Here is a 16,760-nt window from a genome sequence, read left to right as displayed (position 1 = left end):
TCCCTGCCAGCATGCCTAGGTGGGCCCCATGTGGGGGAAAGGAGGGCTGATATATGGGTCCCATTTGGGTTTGTCCGCAGGTTCCACGATGGCTCCACCTGGGTTTGTCCATGTCGGGCCACAGCCCACATGGGCCCTACATGGGCCCTAAATGGACAAACCCATGTGGGCTACCACCATATAGGGCCCATGTGGGCTGTGGCCCATGTGGGCTGTGGCCCTACATGGACAAAACCATGTGGGGCCATCATGGAACCGCGGACAAACCCATATGGGACCCATATATCAGCCCTCCTTTCCCCACACGGGTCCCACCTAGGCATGCTGGCTGGGATGAAGCCTCTCCGTGCCTCCGTCGGTCCTGGTATTGAGTCGCCTCTCCGGTGCCTCCGTCGGTCCTGGTATTGAGTCGCCTCTCCGGTGCCTCCGTCGGTCCTGGTATTGAGTCGCCTCTCCGTGCCTCCGTCGGTCCTGGTATTGAGTCGCATCTCCGTGCCTCCGTCGGTCCTGGTATTGAGTCGCATCTCCGTGCCTCCGTCGGTCCTGGTATTGAGTCGCCTCTCCATTCCTCCGTCGGTCCTGGTACTGAGTCGCCTCTCCGTGGCTCCGTCGGTCCTGGTATTGAGTCGCCTCTCCGTGCCTCCGTCGGTCCTGGTATTGAGTCGCCTCTCCGTGCCTCCGTCGGTCCTGGTATTGAGTCGCATCTCCGTGCCTCCGTCGTCCTGGTATTGAGTCGCCTCTCCGTGCCTCCGTCGGTCCTGGTATTGAGTCGCATCTCCGTGCCTCCGGCGGTCCTGGTATTGAGTCGCCTCTCCGTGCCTCCGTCGGTCCTGGTATTGAGTCGTCTCTCCGTGCCTCCGTCGGTCCTGGTATTGAGTCGCCTCTCCGTGCCTCCGGCGGTCCTGGTATTGAGTCACCTCTCCGTGCCTCCGTCGGTCCTGGTATTGAGTCGCCTCTCCGTGCCTCCGGCGGTCCTGGTATTGAGTCACCTCTCCGTGCCTCCGTCGGTCCTGGTATTGAGTCGCCTCTCCGTGCCTCCATCGGTCCTGGTATTGAGTCGCCTCTCTGTGCCTCTCTGTGTAATTGATCAAAACTCCGGTACACTCAATGTCAGTTCCACTCGAAAGTGCTAACATGGCTAACATCTTACAATTACTTCTATGTCTTTTTTTTTCGCCAGCTGACCTTTAAGGCAGGTCGCTAACTGTCATCTTAATTTGTCAGTTAGATCAGTAAAATAACAGTAAATATTACCGTGTCAGACCGACTTTCCAACGTCTCCGGAGGACTGGCGCTTCCACTCGAATATCAACGGCCGTTAACGGCTCCAACCGTTAGTGTCTCCTTCACTGCCAAAGGGAATTTACAGAACCGTTAACTTACGGTTGTGTAAGTTAACTTTTCTGTTTACTTACAGAAAAGTTAACAGCTTTATTGTAAGCTGTTCGCCAGCTAAAATATTGTCAAATAATAATAATATTGTCAAATGATTTAGCTTTATTTAAGCTAAATTATTTGATTTATAATCAATTTATTTATAATTAATTTAAATCTAAATTATTTGACAATTTTTGCACTTATATACAATATTTATTATATTGAGATGTTTTCCCGAAAATAAATTGCAGGTCAGTGATTCTTGAGAATAGGGACAAAATGGGTTTTAATTTTCCCATATTTTTTTTTATTATTTCTCAACCTTATGTATGCAAATATGACAAATAATGTTTAGAAAATATGAAGATGCTAAGGTACAGGCTCCCAGTTGCAAATTTTTTTTAAAAAAATTACAATTTTAATCGACCTGACCCAGAACTTTGTCATCACCATCTGACAAAAATAAATCTAAAATGATTTTTAAAATACCCCATTAGTGATATTTTTACTCAATTTACAGACAAATGCTTCTCAAGAAATAAAATAAATATTATTTAAAACAAAAAACAAGAAAAAGTCCATCTGATGGAGTTGACAGTGCATGACGGAGTTGACACAGAACTGAAGGTGGTGACAAACTAGTGAGTAAAATGAAAAACTTGGTACATGTGAAGTAATGCAATTCATGTAAAATACATTAAAATGAATTAGTTGCACAATTAAGTGAGATTTGACAACAATTTCACTGAAAGAGTCAGAAAAACTCTGACGGAGTTGACATCTGACGGAGTGGACGAAATGCCAAACTACCTCAATTTATATGATGTTATTCTGAAGGAGGCCATATTGTAGCTCGTCAGGTCCATGAAATCTTTACATTATACCAAAATTAAGCTTTTATTTAGCAAAATTTCATCAAAGTTTTGTAAATTGTCAGTTATGGAGTTGACACATCATGGTTGTGACAAACAACTTAGGAATAAAACAGAAGAAAAAACTAAAGAATAACTTAAGCTAACCTGAGCTAACTAGCCCTCCTAGCAAAGGAAGAGAAAAGACAACGTCATGGGGTCCTCAGAAGTTCTGGTGCCCCCCAATAATGCCTGATTTTTTTACATTCTTTTCATTTCTGACGGTGTTGACAAAAACTAAGGACAAATTTCAACGGAGTTGGAAAATATCTAAAAATTATTTTTAATTCAATTTATCGATACTTTTATAATTATTTATATGACTACTTATACTTAATTGTCATAATATATAATTTTAGTATTTCTTTAATTGTTTTAAACTATAAGAATGTATTGAGTTCTGCTACTGGACATGGGCTTTTACAGGCATCATCCACCGACTACAATGTTTAAAATAAAAAAATATTCAGCAAAAAAAAGAAAAATATACATTGTTGTGCTCACATGACCCAGGTTAGTTTAGTTAGATATTTGAAAAAAATATATTTTGTGTATATTTTATTCAAATTTCATGCTTTATCCATAGGACCTGTTTTGTCCCTATTCTCAAGAATCACTGAGGTGTTATTTTAAAAAAAGAAATTACATTTTGTCTATAATGTACATTGCATCTAAAAATTCTCACTGCAATATTCATCATGTGTCATTTATTCCAAAACTTCAACGATCTCCCTTTAACCCTTAATTTTAAAATTTTACCCTCTTCAATAAACTTTGGACAAAAAAAGACACAAATGATAAAATGGTGACCCCATCTCATGTGCCACAGTGAGATAATTAACGTTACAACTATGCAGACCCTGTAGTGTCACAAAAAAAAAAAAACGTTTTTTCCAACCATTGAGTCCCCAGATTCTAGACTATATTGCATTTAAACAAATTTAAAACTTACTGAAGTTGTATTTCATAAGATCTCCATATTTGCCTCCTGCATGTGTTCGCTTATTCCGTGCGGGGAAAAAAAATCCAAACTTGATCCTTCATGGTGGCCACTTGTGCTGACTTGAGGTTGTTCTTTGATGTTTGATTTGATCAACTTTCTTTGCTCAAATATTTTATAATTAATATATGTAATAATTGTTATTTATTGCAAATATTAAAAAATTGACTGAATAGCAAACAATAACCATGTATTAAAATAATGTAAGAATAGTAGTAATTTAATGAAAAGTGATAATCAATCATTATGTGTTGATTTACTCCCCCCTCCCAACAAATACCTCTCCATCATTTTAAAAATTATTAAATCTTATCACAATACTAAATTAACAACCACAGTTTAAAAATAAATTAAAAGGAAATGTTAAAATAAAAATTTATTTTACAGTAGTTGTTATTGAGATGAATTACCATCTGAATAGAAGATGAATCTGCCATTCAGATTCATGCTTGTGTACCTGACAAACACAAACTAACACAAATATGTGTTGAAATATTCAAATAAATATTCAACACCTACTGTGTGTCATATTATTATACTCATTTTAACACACAATGTGTAAAATTAACACAAAATATGCTTTTAATTTAATAACACATTTTTTGTGTTCTTTTTTAACACATCTTTTTTTAGAGCGTATTTGTGCCACATCTGGGCCAAATGCCGTATTTATAGAACCGTGGCAACCTTTTCTTTCCAGCCGGTGTTGGGATGAAAAGAAAAAAGAAAACTGGCCCGTTACCGGGTCAGGACCACATGCTCACCCACACTTTGCCTAGAGCAGATCATTTTTACTCAGGTCGAAAAATAATGGCACAATTTTTTTTTTCTTTGCTCGTCCAACAGCCAGCTATCAGTGGCCATAAGTATCGATGGCTGCTGATGGTTTTCAGGCTGTTGGCTGGCTGTTGAAATTTATTTTTGTTTGTTAAATCACATCCACATTAAAGTTTATTCATCGTGTTTTTCATTTTGTTTTTAATGCAAAAATATTGTCAGCAGTCCGACTGGTTTTCTGTCCCACTCAGAAATCTCTTTCCCGCACAGTTAGTGGAACAGTAAATGTAATCTGCACAGCAAATTCAAAAGTGTTAAATGTTTTGGTGTTAGTAGACTTTGTGCAAAAGCAGAGTTAATTTTACTCTAATAGAGTCACTTTCTGTTTATGTAAGTCTGGGGTGTATATTATTAGTAGTTAAACTCCAGTGTTAAAACAAAGTGTTTCCGTATCAAATCTAGAGGTGTTAAAATGGAATCAGTAACTCTTGACCTCTGAACTCTGAACTCCACCAGCGGCTCTAACACTGAAGGAGTTCATTCATTGCCTCCGCCCCAGAATCACAGATTCCCACAGAAGCCAAGTCATTTCAGGACTATTTACTCTCCACATGTCTGAGTTATTTACTGCGCTTGGTAAGTTACTTTTTTCTGAGATGGTTTATAACTATTATTTTGAGTTGAGCTCAACCTGTATGATAGACTGCTCGGTGTTAGCATATTTAGCTTAGCATGCTGAATGTAGGCGGAGTATTTGTTGGAAAAATGTCGAGCCGGTGAAGATTTAATCAAATTACTGGCTAACTTGAACAGATCCGTAATAATCTGGAGTATGTTTTTTCGTGATGTTGAACGTTTACGTGCATATTGGTCAGATTTATCAACCTTTCTGATCGATTTTTTTCCTTTGAAAAAATGTAAAAGGCTTTTTCACGTTGAGAGCATTAATCCCGCTGTTGTGTCTTCTTATATACGTTTTGCAGCATGTTTTAATCCTTTTATTGCCTTTTTGTATACAACCAGTCTGGTTGCGGATGAATCTCCAGCCTAACCTCCCCCTCCTGATCCCTCCATGGATTCTTCGAAGATTCAAGCTCCAAAAATGATTATGTAAGTGTTAATATCTGTGAAACTCCACATTTCTGTAATGGAGGCTTGTTGGTAGTGTTGTAGTAAAAATGTATTCCTTCGCTCCGTTTCTCATTGTTATGGTTTTTGTTTGTTATGATCCAAAGACCGACACTGGCTGTAGTACTCAAGAGACTGAAGACGGTCCGATGCAGTAGAGGAGCATGTTGGTGTCTCCGGCCAAACTTCACGAACAGCCCAACAACCTGAAGACAATTTGTTAGTGAGTGGATATCTCTCTGGTGGAGTGCAGAGAGAAACTGTGTCTTATCAACAGAAACAGAAACTGGATAAGAAATGATGGGTCTGAATATCAGGTTGGTCTGTTATGTACTGTACATACCTGTTAAAAGAAAATGTACTCTATCAAATATTACATAAACTGCATGCATTGATACAGGCTTTACTTTCTCCACCTTGTACTTTGAATAATTTCATGCATATTGTATTGAAGAAAAATTTATTAAGCATACTGCATTTTGTATTGCCCAGCTGATATGTTAGACCACATGTGTCAAACTCAAGGCCCGCAGGCCACGTCATTTTATGTGGCCCCCCAGCGTTTTATAGGCCCATGATTGACTTAAAATAGGTTTTGAGCACGAATTGACTACAAACTACATCTCCCATAATGCATTCCGATTGTTACTAGCAAACATTACGGCTTCTCGCCACTAGAGAGCAGCAGAGTCACCTTAAGCTGCTTATTGATTTTACCAGCGAATAAAACTGAGACATTGACAAGCTAACATCAAAACGTCCAAGAAAAGAAAAATCGATTTACAAGTAAGACTGTGAATGAAGATGTGTGTGAGTTGGTGTCAGGGCGGCAGGTGGCGCTAGACTTTTTTTGTTCTCCGTTATCTTGACCGGCAACATAAAAAAAAAAATCGGTCATGTACTATTTTTGTCCGTGAAATTACAATAATATAAACATCGACTATTTAGCAGCATTTTATGCGGGTTAGTTAATATTCATCGTGAATCCAGATCCCATCACAAATTAAGCAGATAAATGCATCTACATGTTTCTCCGTAGTGACAAAAACCACTGACTGAGGCCCCAATAACTTTTAATAAATTAAATTAAGCGACTTCACTTAAATGAGCATCACTTCACCCGCTGGGGTCTGAAGCACTTCCTCCTGGTTCCCATCTGCAGAAAAATCTGCGCTAATTCATCAGTCAGTTGGATCTGTCTGATCCAAACAGATCAACTGAACTGAGTGTTTTACCCTGCGCGGTCCGGTGTGCGCTTTAAGGATTTTTTTTATTTTTTAGCTTTTCCGAAACGGACAGATGTTACGTCTGCAGCTCCTCCAGAGCGCCTCTCTCCTGGGTAACGTGAACCCAGAAGGCTCCATTTGTTAAATCCGCTGGATGAGTTACTTCCAGCGGATTTTAATTCTTCGCAGTGGCGGAGCATAACTGCCTCCACAGTGGTTGAGCAGCGGACTGCGCATGTTACAGTCTAATTAACTTTTGCATCGTCATTTATTTCCTCAAGATAAACTGCCGGCTCCTCAAATGGATTAACACAACGTTTCATTCTCTTTAGCTTTCTCTGGTCTGTAATGGAAACTTGAATTTAACGCACCATTTCAAACAAAGGTTTTGAATGGGCTTCCTAACCAGACATTCCAAAGCGTTATTTAACAATATGAGGTGTTTAATTTATTTTTAACATTGTATTTTCATACATTTATGCTAGGGGTGCCCAAGTCTAGTTTTCCAGAGCTACTATCTGCAACTTTAGATGCGTTCCTTCTCTAACACACCTGACTGACTCATTATAAGCCTCTACAGAACTGAGTTGCTGCTGATGAGGGAAGTCAACCTTTTGTCTGGGATGTGTTTTAGCAGGGATGCATCTAAAAGTTGCAGTCTGAAGGACTGCACCTGGCCACTCCTGATTTGTACCATCAATGTGGCCCGTTGAGGTTGGCCAATATGCTGAAGTGGCCCTCGGTGAAATTGAGTTTCACATCCCTGTGTTAGACCTTTAAAAAAGCAATATGTGAAGGAAAGCGTCATGTGAAACATGCACATTATTCCACGTTGTAATATGTTTTGTAATTATGGTGCACGTTTTGAAATAAATGCATTTGAGAAAATCACTGCCTCTTTATTAAATGTTTATTTTCCCAAGAATTTTTAAAAGTTCAACACAATAAAGTACCTATTTAATATTAATTACAAATAACTCTTAAGAAGTTAAAGTACTCTGTGAGAGTTAATATTAAGATCTAACACTGAATTAGTGTTAGTAAGTGTTAAATGATTAACTCCAGCAGATTTGATATTTGACACTTTATTAGAGTTAAGGTATCAACTCTCTAAAACGAGTTAAATTAACACTTTCTGGTGTGGACCCATATAGACACTTTAAAAGTGTTGAAATCAAATCTGACAGTGTTAATCTGGGCCTCCTGGATTTGCTGTGTGCGTGGCCTTTTGGCTTCAGACTCAAATCGTCCAGATAGTGGTGCTGTGCCGTACCTTGATGATACGCTGGAACCATTAGTTTGTCCTGCTACTCTAAACTGGCATTGCTGGTCAACATGAGGATGAAACCAATCACTGACTTAAAGGGCCAGTGTCACATTAAACTGACTTTTTAAAAAATATTTCCATCATGTTAAAATGTTTTTACCTGCAGTGTTCCTTTCATACTTTCATGTTTGAGAAATCCTCTCATTTCCATGACAACCATTCAGCTGTCAAAACATCTAGGTGGACCTAGCCAGCAATTAGCAAACAGCTGGTGAAACTGCTGAGGCCATTATAGGAGCTACTGTTCAGAGCAACGCTGGTAAAAACATTAAGGGGTTAATAGAGGAGCCATATTGGAATGACTTCCTGGAGGCAGAGCTTCAGAAAAAGCAGGAGCTTCTGAAAGTGACAGAGACCCAATTTCATAACGTTAAAATACAAAGCCAAATCTCTTTAAGACATATTAGATATAAACAGCATTTTTATAAGAGCTGACGGTAACATGGTTACTTGATTGCTATAAAATGGTTCCATGTAGCTGTAAACCACGGCGCTGGCCCTTTAAGGGTTTGCTAACAGCAGGAACGGCTCTGGATGCTCGCTGGTGGAGGAAACTTTCCAGGAAATGTTTGTTAGTTTCTGTCTGCAGCTGTTGAACCTGAAGCAGAATCTGGTTCTGTCCGTCCTCCACCACCTCTGGTTCTCTGCCTCTCCTTCACCTCTCCTCCTCCTCTGCTCATCCCTCCATCATGTTTTAGCTCTCTGATGGAGGCTGCTGGTGCGTTAATAAGCGCGGCTCCTCTCCCTCCTCCGGTGGGATTAAGCTGAGCTCTAATTCCTTCTCCTCTCCTTCCTGCTTTGAAGTCAACTGCAGGGGAACCAGCAGCTCCTTCCTCTCCAATTTGCTATTTGCATAATCCCACCACTGCAGCGCTACATGCCCATCAGAGTGGAGGATGAGCTAATATACCGGCTAGCGCTGCATATCAGCATTATAATAATCCAGTCTCTTCCTTTATTCTGCCTCAGCGACGCCTCGGCCGCTCCGTCTTCCTGCTCCTGCTGTTGGTAATTAGTGGGAGCAGATGAACGGCTGGTGTTGCTGTGAGGTGAACTGAACACTGAAGCGCTTCAACAATCCACAATGATACGAGACGCTTCAGAACCATGAGTCAGCAGAACGCAGGAACCCAGCGGCGCGACCCGGTGGGTCTGGCTGATCTCCAAAAGGAGCAAAGCTACGGGTAACCATGGCAACGACATCCGGTCCGGACCAAACCAGACCTGATTAGGTGTGAATTAACATGTTCAGCATAAACCTGGTGTGAAGCATGGAGGTGGAAGTGTGATGCTGTGGGGAGGAAAATGTAAAAACATGAAAGCAGAAGCGGAGCTGTGTTTCCTTCAGTTGTTTTAAAAATACTGTTCATTTCAAATATGACATAAAAAAAATACATCCTAATTTAACGTTTTGAAATGGCTAGTCTGAAGGTGCTTAGTCGGGGAGGAGCTGTGTCTCGAAGGCGGGGCTTGGTCCACCCAGACGTTTTGAACAGCTGAACGGTTGCCATGGAGATTAAAGGATGTCTCAAACATGCCTGAAAGAATCAGATTTGTTTCTGATGAGAGAAAAACCTTGATGTAAAGATAGAAAGCAGATTTTATGTGGTACTGGCCCTTTAAGGAGTAAAATCAGGTTAATTTGTGTTGATAGTTTAGACATGTGAGACACAGGCACATCCACTGAGAATGATCTTCCTTCCACAATACTTTCTTCTGGCCCATTGAATGAAGCCTCTGGCATTGATGATGAAGAACTCACCATTCCTCCCAGTAATCCCAGTAAGTTTCCACTGTGTCTTCATTCTGGATAGATTGAAGGATTTCTGAGCTTCGTTTCTGTTTTTGTCACGTTTAGGTCCAGTTGGACATTTGTTATACCTTCTGAAGGTCAGAGGTCATGACGACATGACGGTGGGGACGTTTCCGTAACGAGACGAGGGACGGAGGGACAACGAAGATAAAAACTCCAAAACGCCCCGCATTTGAACTTTGACTAAAGGCTTTTAAATAAAACAGAGCAGCTGGCAGAGACACTTTTCCATTCCTGAGATGGAGGGACGGACCGGGACAGACAGCTGGACGCAACAAACCAGTCCAATGAAAGCAGCTGATGGAGGACGAGACGGAAAGGCTAATTAGCATATCAGTGTTTGCACAAGGAAGTGGGCTACAAGACGCTGAATAAGGGTAATTATTTAAGTAAGAACAGAGGCGCCGGTGCATTATTACTGGCAATTTGTCAAACAAACAATTATCATCAAGGAAGGAAGAGCTGCAGCAGAAATAGAGCCGGGTTTCTGCTGCAACTGATGGGACACTGCAGGATCAGAGACGCACAATACGGAGGCAAATATGTGTCACCAGGATTTGGATAAAAGATACCACTGAAATTTTAATGCTGTATACTTTTGCTCACTCTTTCAGTTCTAAAATATATTCAGAATAAATTTTTAACATAAAAAACCGTCATAAACGTCTGTTTTCGTTGGACAAAGGAACCTCGACTATTTTTCTGGGGAACATGACTCCAGATTGTTTGCTGAACATTCCCCTGATCTGAGATTTCTTTCAGATGTAAATGTAAATGTAGAAAGGTTTTCTGTTGCTTTACTGACTGATCAGCGAAGTGTAATTATTGGTACAATAAGCCGTTTGTTTAACTAAGCAAGTAGAAATGAAATCAACTCCTTTGAGATCACTTACCAGATGAAAACATTCATCAGTTCTAAGTGTTTTAGTTGCTAATAAATAAGAACCTGAGCTGATTTTATGAATGTGGATAAATACGTGAAATGAAAACCAGCAGGGAGACGCGATAAAAACAAACATCTGCCCGTTGTGCTGCTCTCCAGGTTTCACGCAGAGCAGATCCTGAACATGTTTGACCTGCTCAGAGCAATCAGCATGCCCAGGCCGCCACACCTCAGACTGATGGAAACACTCTTCCTGGTCCGATCGGGTCTTGGCGCTCCCAGAGGGAACAGACGAACTGAGCATCAAAACCTCAATTATCTCATAAAAATCATCTGTAAAGTCTCTCTTTAGCCTTCAGGAAATCTCAGATCAGCAGAAAACATTTGACAGTTGGATGACTGAATTTTCCAGAATATCAAATTAAATTGTTAGCTTACTGATGCTAATTGTGTTAGCTTTAGGTTAATTCTAAACTACGCATCACATTGGAAATCTATACTTTTTATACCAAGGGCAGACAAACACTAACAGTGTAATGAAGGTTCAATCCTCTTCAGTACAAAATATGTCATAAATTCTTGCTAACTGGCTACATGTTGCAGATGCTAATCGTGCTTCCTGCTAGCGCGAGGCTAACACTGGAGCTTAAGCTGACAAAAAAGGTAAAATAACAGATAATGCTAAAATTATGTTTTTTAAAATTACCTTAAGTAAACTTATTTTTCAGAGTTTAGCTATGCTAAGCTAATAATTTGTACTCTACTGATTTATTAAACAAATACTGCAAAGCTTTCAGGCAAAGCAGTTTGTTTATTTTTATCACACATTTTCAGCAGCAAGGTAATTCAAAGTGCTGTATATGGTAAAAATAAAATAAAACAAGCAAAAACATTTCACAGTAATGGTACAGCAAGTTATTGTTTACAACAACTTGCTATTTTTACGTAAGCTAACACAGATTAATTTGCTAAACTAAGTTAATGGACCATTTAATTACTTATTTATTAAAACTGTGGGAAGCTTACCTAAGCTAACACCTTTACTTTTTAGCAAATGTTGCTAAGCTAAATTAAGCTAACAGGACAATTTATCTGAGCTAACTGAAGCTAATAAGAAACTGAATGTTTTAGAGGGATTAAACTTTTGACCATCTTTGATAAATCCTGAATAAATTTCAGCTTAAGGTTTTATCATGTTAGATAAAATAACATGAAAAGAGAAAATGTCTGTTTTTTTTACTAATAATTAGAGTTTCTCTTGGAACCCATTAATAACTGCTTGCAGTTCTGGTTCATCTTAGTTGTATTTGTTATTTTCTCAGTTTTCCTCAGAAAAATCTTTGCGGTGATTCTCAGCCTTTCATCTTCATCCTCATTTCTCTGACGCTTCTGTTTGGTGGAGGAATAAATTTCACCTTTGATTTTATAACACAATGCTACACCTGCTTGTTATGTTTCTCCACATCTAAATCACAAAAGAAATGATTTAGCTGAAGAAAGAGAAGCAATGTCAGGACCGTACTCAGTAGAAATAATGAGCCTCCCTCAGTAATGTCTGAATAATTACTTATTCAGAGCATGAGAAGAAAAGTCCATTACTGCGTTTTCCGTGTTTCAGCACAACTTTTGCTTCTGCACTGGCAGCATTTTCCCGTCTCCGCATGAACAAAACAGCTGTTCGTCTTTATTTTTAAAAACACAGCGAGGTGCAAAACTTCATGACCTCCAGCATAAAAATATGTAGTTTGACATCAGCTTTGCTTGGAAGAAAAAGCTGACCGGGATTAAAACGCTCTGACGGCGTCACACCTTCATCTGGATTGGAGTTTGGTTTCTGCCGTCGTCAGTCATGAGCTCCGCTGGAGAGGCACAAAGTGAAGAAACGGCAGGTTTCAGGCTCAGTCTGGGGGAAAATCACACGTTTAATCATATTCTTCATGCAGGTGCAGAAAACTGCAAAACTGCATTTTCTTTGCATCACATGATGAATGTGATCAATGACTGGATGTTACCACTACTGGAAATGACAAAGAAGACGACAGGAGTGATTGGAGGGCTGTGTTTTCTTTAAAGTTGACATCTTATGCAAAATTTATATTTATACTTTCATTTGGATTAAACTGCTTCTAAAAACTGACTAAGCACTTTAAAAAACACCTGACGGTTTCTAGCAATGACTTCATGTTTTTTGATGTCTAGAAAATAAGATTTTTTTTCCAAAACCAGCAGAATGTAACGTCACAAATCAGCAGGCACTGCACCGTTACCTAGCAACCCCACCTGGTTACCTAGCAACCAGGCAGGTCCTCCAGCAGGTCTGTTCGGCTGGTCTTAACACTGTATGCGCCGTACAATGGCTGCTGGGAAAAAGAGTTTTGTTGTTGACTCACCATCCAGAAACCTCTTGTTGTGCAGGACGCTCCACTTGTGCTTTTCAAAGATGTACAATTGCACTTCGGTTTGCATCCATTTTTACTGTGAGTATAAACTTTGAGTTGGGGGTGTGGCCAGCAGGATTTAAAGTGACAGAGACCCTAAACAAATTGAAATCAGGCAGAACTGAGCAGAATAAAATCATTTGACCTAATAATGATTCTGTAGGAAAAACGTGTGAACATGTTTTGTGTAGACCATAAACTGATCCTAACCTGTTTAAGGAAGTATAATAAGTCACCTTTAATGATTTATCACATGAACAAACTTATTCATGTGTAATTTTAGTCGCAGTACTTAATTAATGGAAACAGTGCAACTGTAAAATTGTTTTCAACAAGTTTTGAACTCATTTGTAAAGGAAACACGACTTGTGATGCAGTGCAGGATTGTGGGAAGTTTAACCGAAGTGGTGGTGACGTTATCACTGTAGCCAAAAGAAAAGTGAAACTCATACAATACTGATAAATATCAGTAATTGGCCATAACAGCAATATGAATATCGGATATCAATATCGACCCTAATTTTCAAATTGGTGCGTCGCTAATTTTTATTGCAATTGATGTTATTTAACGTGAACACTTCACATCTATTCTCTAAGAAGGACACCTTCTGTCTTCTTTATTTTCCTTTGTTTTTCTCTGTTTTTCTCCTGCAGCCGCCCTGAAGCCTCCGGTTCCTCTGTTAGCTAGTGGCTAGCGGTTAGCGCTGTCAGCTTCTGATCAGCAACAACCTGCTTCTTTCTCCGACTCTCCGTCTGTTTCTGACAGAAACACGTTGATGCGGCGCTGCACCAAATGCATTGTGGGCCGTCCCAGCCTTGATGGCTACTTCCCCCCTCACACACACCCTGAACCCTGCCTGCCCGCGTGCAACTGGGTGTCAGCTGGGTCGGCTTTGTGGGATGGAGGCTGTTCAGAGGTCGTCTTCTGAGGAGATAAGCGCAGGCTGCTGTGGAATACAAATGGGCTTCTTAGCATAGAAGAGGTGAAGGGAAGCGCGATAACGCAGAGGAGATGTGTCACTGCTGGAGGAATGTGGGCCTGTGATAAATGTGCATTCTGTTGAAAAGTGAAGGGGCTTCTTTCATGAAACTGGCTGACGAAAGATATGAATGAAGGTTTTCTTTTTTTGGTGCCCTTCGTAAAAAGATAACCTGAACCTTCACTTCTTCCCTCTTTGGAGCTCTTTTCCTTCCTGATGTCTTCAGTTTCCTATAATATCGCTCCGATTGCATCAACTGCAGCACCGGCCTGAAAACATCCACCCAGCCTGCAGCAGTCAGTCAGCAGATCGATGCACTTATTCATCTGGAGCAGATAAAACTGAAAAACTCAAAATTAACTTTTTATTTTCCTCAGTCAGTTCCTAAGGGTTCTGTCTTTATGTTTCCTTAAGTGCAAATGTTGACATTTTTGTGTAAATTTGTTTAATTTTGCGATATTTAGGATAAAACCATGTCAGTGCTGCCCTCTTTGGGAAGAACTGTGATAGTGCAGCTGGATTTTCCTATTGGTTACAGCAGATTGGTTTATGACTGACTCAGACACAAGGCAATTTGGCAAAATAATAAAAAATTAAATCTGAAAAAAATATTTTGAAAAACTAAAATCTGTAAAAAGAATAATTTGAAAAAATAAAATAGGAAAAATAAAATTTGAAAAAATAAAATCTGAACATTTTAATTGAAAAATAAAATATGTAAAAATAATTTGAAAAACATAAAATTTGAAAAAAATTCAATCTGAAATAATAGAATTTTATAATATCTTAAATCATAATTTAAAAACTAAAATCTACAATACAGCAAACGACATCACAGCAGGTTCATCTTGGCAAACACATTCTAAATTACTCTCAACACAAAATCTTTTTTTTCAATTTCAATTTTCAAACGTGAATCCGAATAATCTGATGAAAAAGCCTGACCTTTGACCCTCCTGCATCTAGTAATGGTTTGCTTCTTGAAAATGTCATAACTTTGGTTTTAATGTGATAAAACATGACAGGTTTAATGAACAGGAAAACATTTCTTCATGTTCTGATTCCTCTCAGCTGTGAGATAAACAAACATGGCCGCTCTCCTCTCCCTGCGTCTTTCTCCCTTTAACCTTCTGAATTTGCTTTAATATTCATAGAGATGAATCCTGAGGGGAATCCAGCATGTCTCACTAATTTATGTGTGATGGGTTTTATTATTCCACCGGCTGATTTGAAATGCAGGACTGCAGGAGGGAAGAGAGGAACCTGCTGGCGGCTCGTCTCAGCTTTTCAGCAGATCACCGATTTCCAGCCAGAGGCAAAACTCCTCCAATGGATCATCCGCTCCATCCATCCGCTCCATCCATCCACTTCCTCCATCCGCTCCATCCATCCGTTCCTTCCATCCGCTCCCTCCATCCGCTCCACCTATCCGCTCTACCCTTCATTAGAAATTTGTAGATCAATCTCAGAAATTTTCTAGAAATTTTCAAATTCTGAATTTTTACAAAAGTAAAAGATTTTCAACTTTATGAGCTCAGAAAATTTCTCATTTTTTTTCTAAAACATTTCTGAGAGTTTTCTTCTGGCAACTTTTCAACTTTCGGAGCTCAAAAAGTTCCAAGTATTTTTTTAGAAACTTTGTGGCAGAAATCTCAACGTTTCTCAGCTTTTTCTTGGAAATTTTTGACCTTCAGATCCCAAAATTTCCACATTTTTTCTGGAAAATGTCTGAGATTATTTTTAATTTCTTTTAGTTTTTTTCTTGCAATTTTTTTACTCTTGGAGCTCAGAAATGTTGAAGTTTTTTCTAGACAATTTCTGAGATTTATCAGAACATTTCTGAGTTTTTTCCTGCAAACATTTGACATTAGGAGCTTAAAAATTTTCACATTTGTAGAAAATTCCTGCAATTAATCTCAAAAATTTGATTTTATCTTCTCAAAATGTTCAACCTTTGGACCTCAGACATTTCCAAGTTCTTTCTAGAAGACTTCTGAGATAAATGTCAACATTTTTTATTTTTCTTGCAAATCTGAAACTTTCTGAGGTCAGAAATTTCCAGGTTTTTTCGAGATAATTTTAAATGAAGAAAATTGTTTTTATCTGAATAAATACAATATATTTTAAAAACTCATTTTTATATTTATTCTAACCATTTCAGCCTGATATTAACGTTTATTTATCTGAAACCTTTAAGTGTGATGAGGACAATAGAAGGCAAAACGTCACCTGGGACACAATGTGCCCGTTGCCACGGTAACCACTGAGTTTGGCACCTTCTCATTAGCAGGTGAGGAAAAGCACCAGAATAAAATCTGAAACCAGAACCAGAGTTAGTCTGTGAGCTGGGTCCAGTCCAGCGGCTTCATTCAGAACCAGAAGAAACGAATCAGAACCGGAAAAGAACCGGAATAAATCCTCCAAGGTCTCCTTCACTGCCGCTGCATCTGACTGCAACAAATCAGTCGCTAGAATCAAACACAGTCTAGTGACTGACACATTTTACAGCCAGTTGTTTCTGTAGCTACAGGTTTTAGCTCAATATAAGGTTCAATCTGGTTTCCATGGCACAGGAATCCAACCGGACCACCGGCTGGATAGAACAGAACCAGAGTCAGTAATCATGACGGTGAAGTCGTTCTGCAGGTCAGACTTTGAACACAGTCTTCTCTGCAAGCTTTGGAAGTCATTAAAATATTTATTTCAAGGTTCAAAGCTGAGCCAGAATTTCACCTATTTTAAATATTGTGATTGGTTTTATTCAGTAACTTTAAGTGCATTATTTTATATCAGTACCATTTTACTGCATTTACTGCTGATCTGAAACCGACTGTTAAAGGTCATTCTCTGGACGAGTTTAGACTGCAGGCATCAGATTGTTTTGATCTAACAAACAATAA

The sequence above is a fragment of the Poecilia mexicana genome, unplaced genomic scaffold (genome assembly GCF_051168715.1).
Source record: "Poecilia mexicana isolate PSO_F unplaced genomic scaffold, ASM5116871v1 scaffold_14, whole genome shotgun sequence".
NCBI classification, from domain to species: domain Eukaryota; kingdom Metazoa; phylum Chordata; class Actinopteri; order Cyprinodontiformes; family Poeciliidae; genus Poecilia; species Poecilia mexicana.
This window is presented reverse-complemented; position numbering follows the sequence as displayed.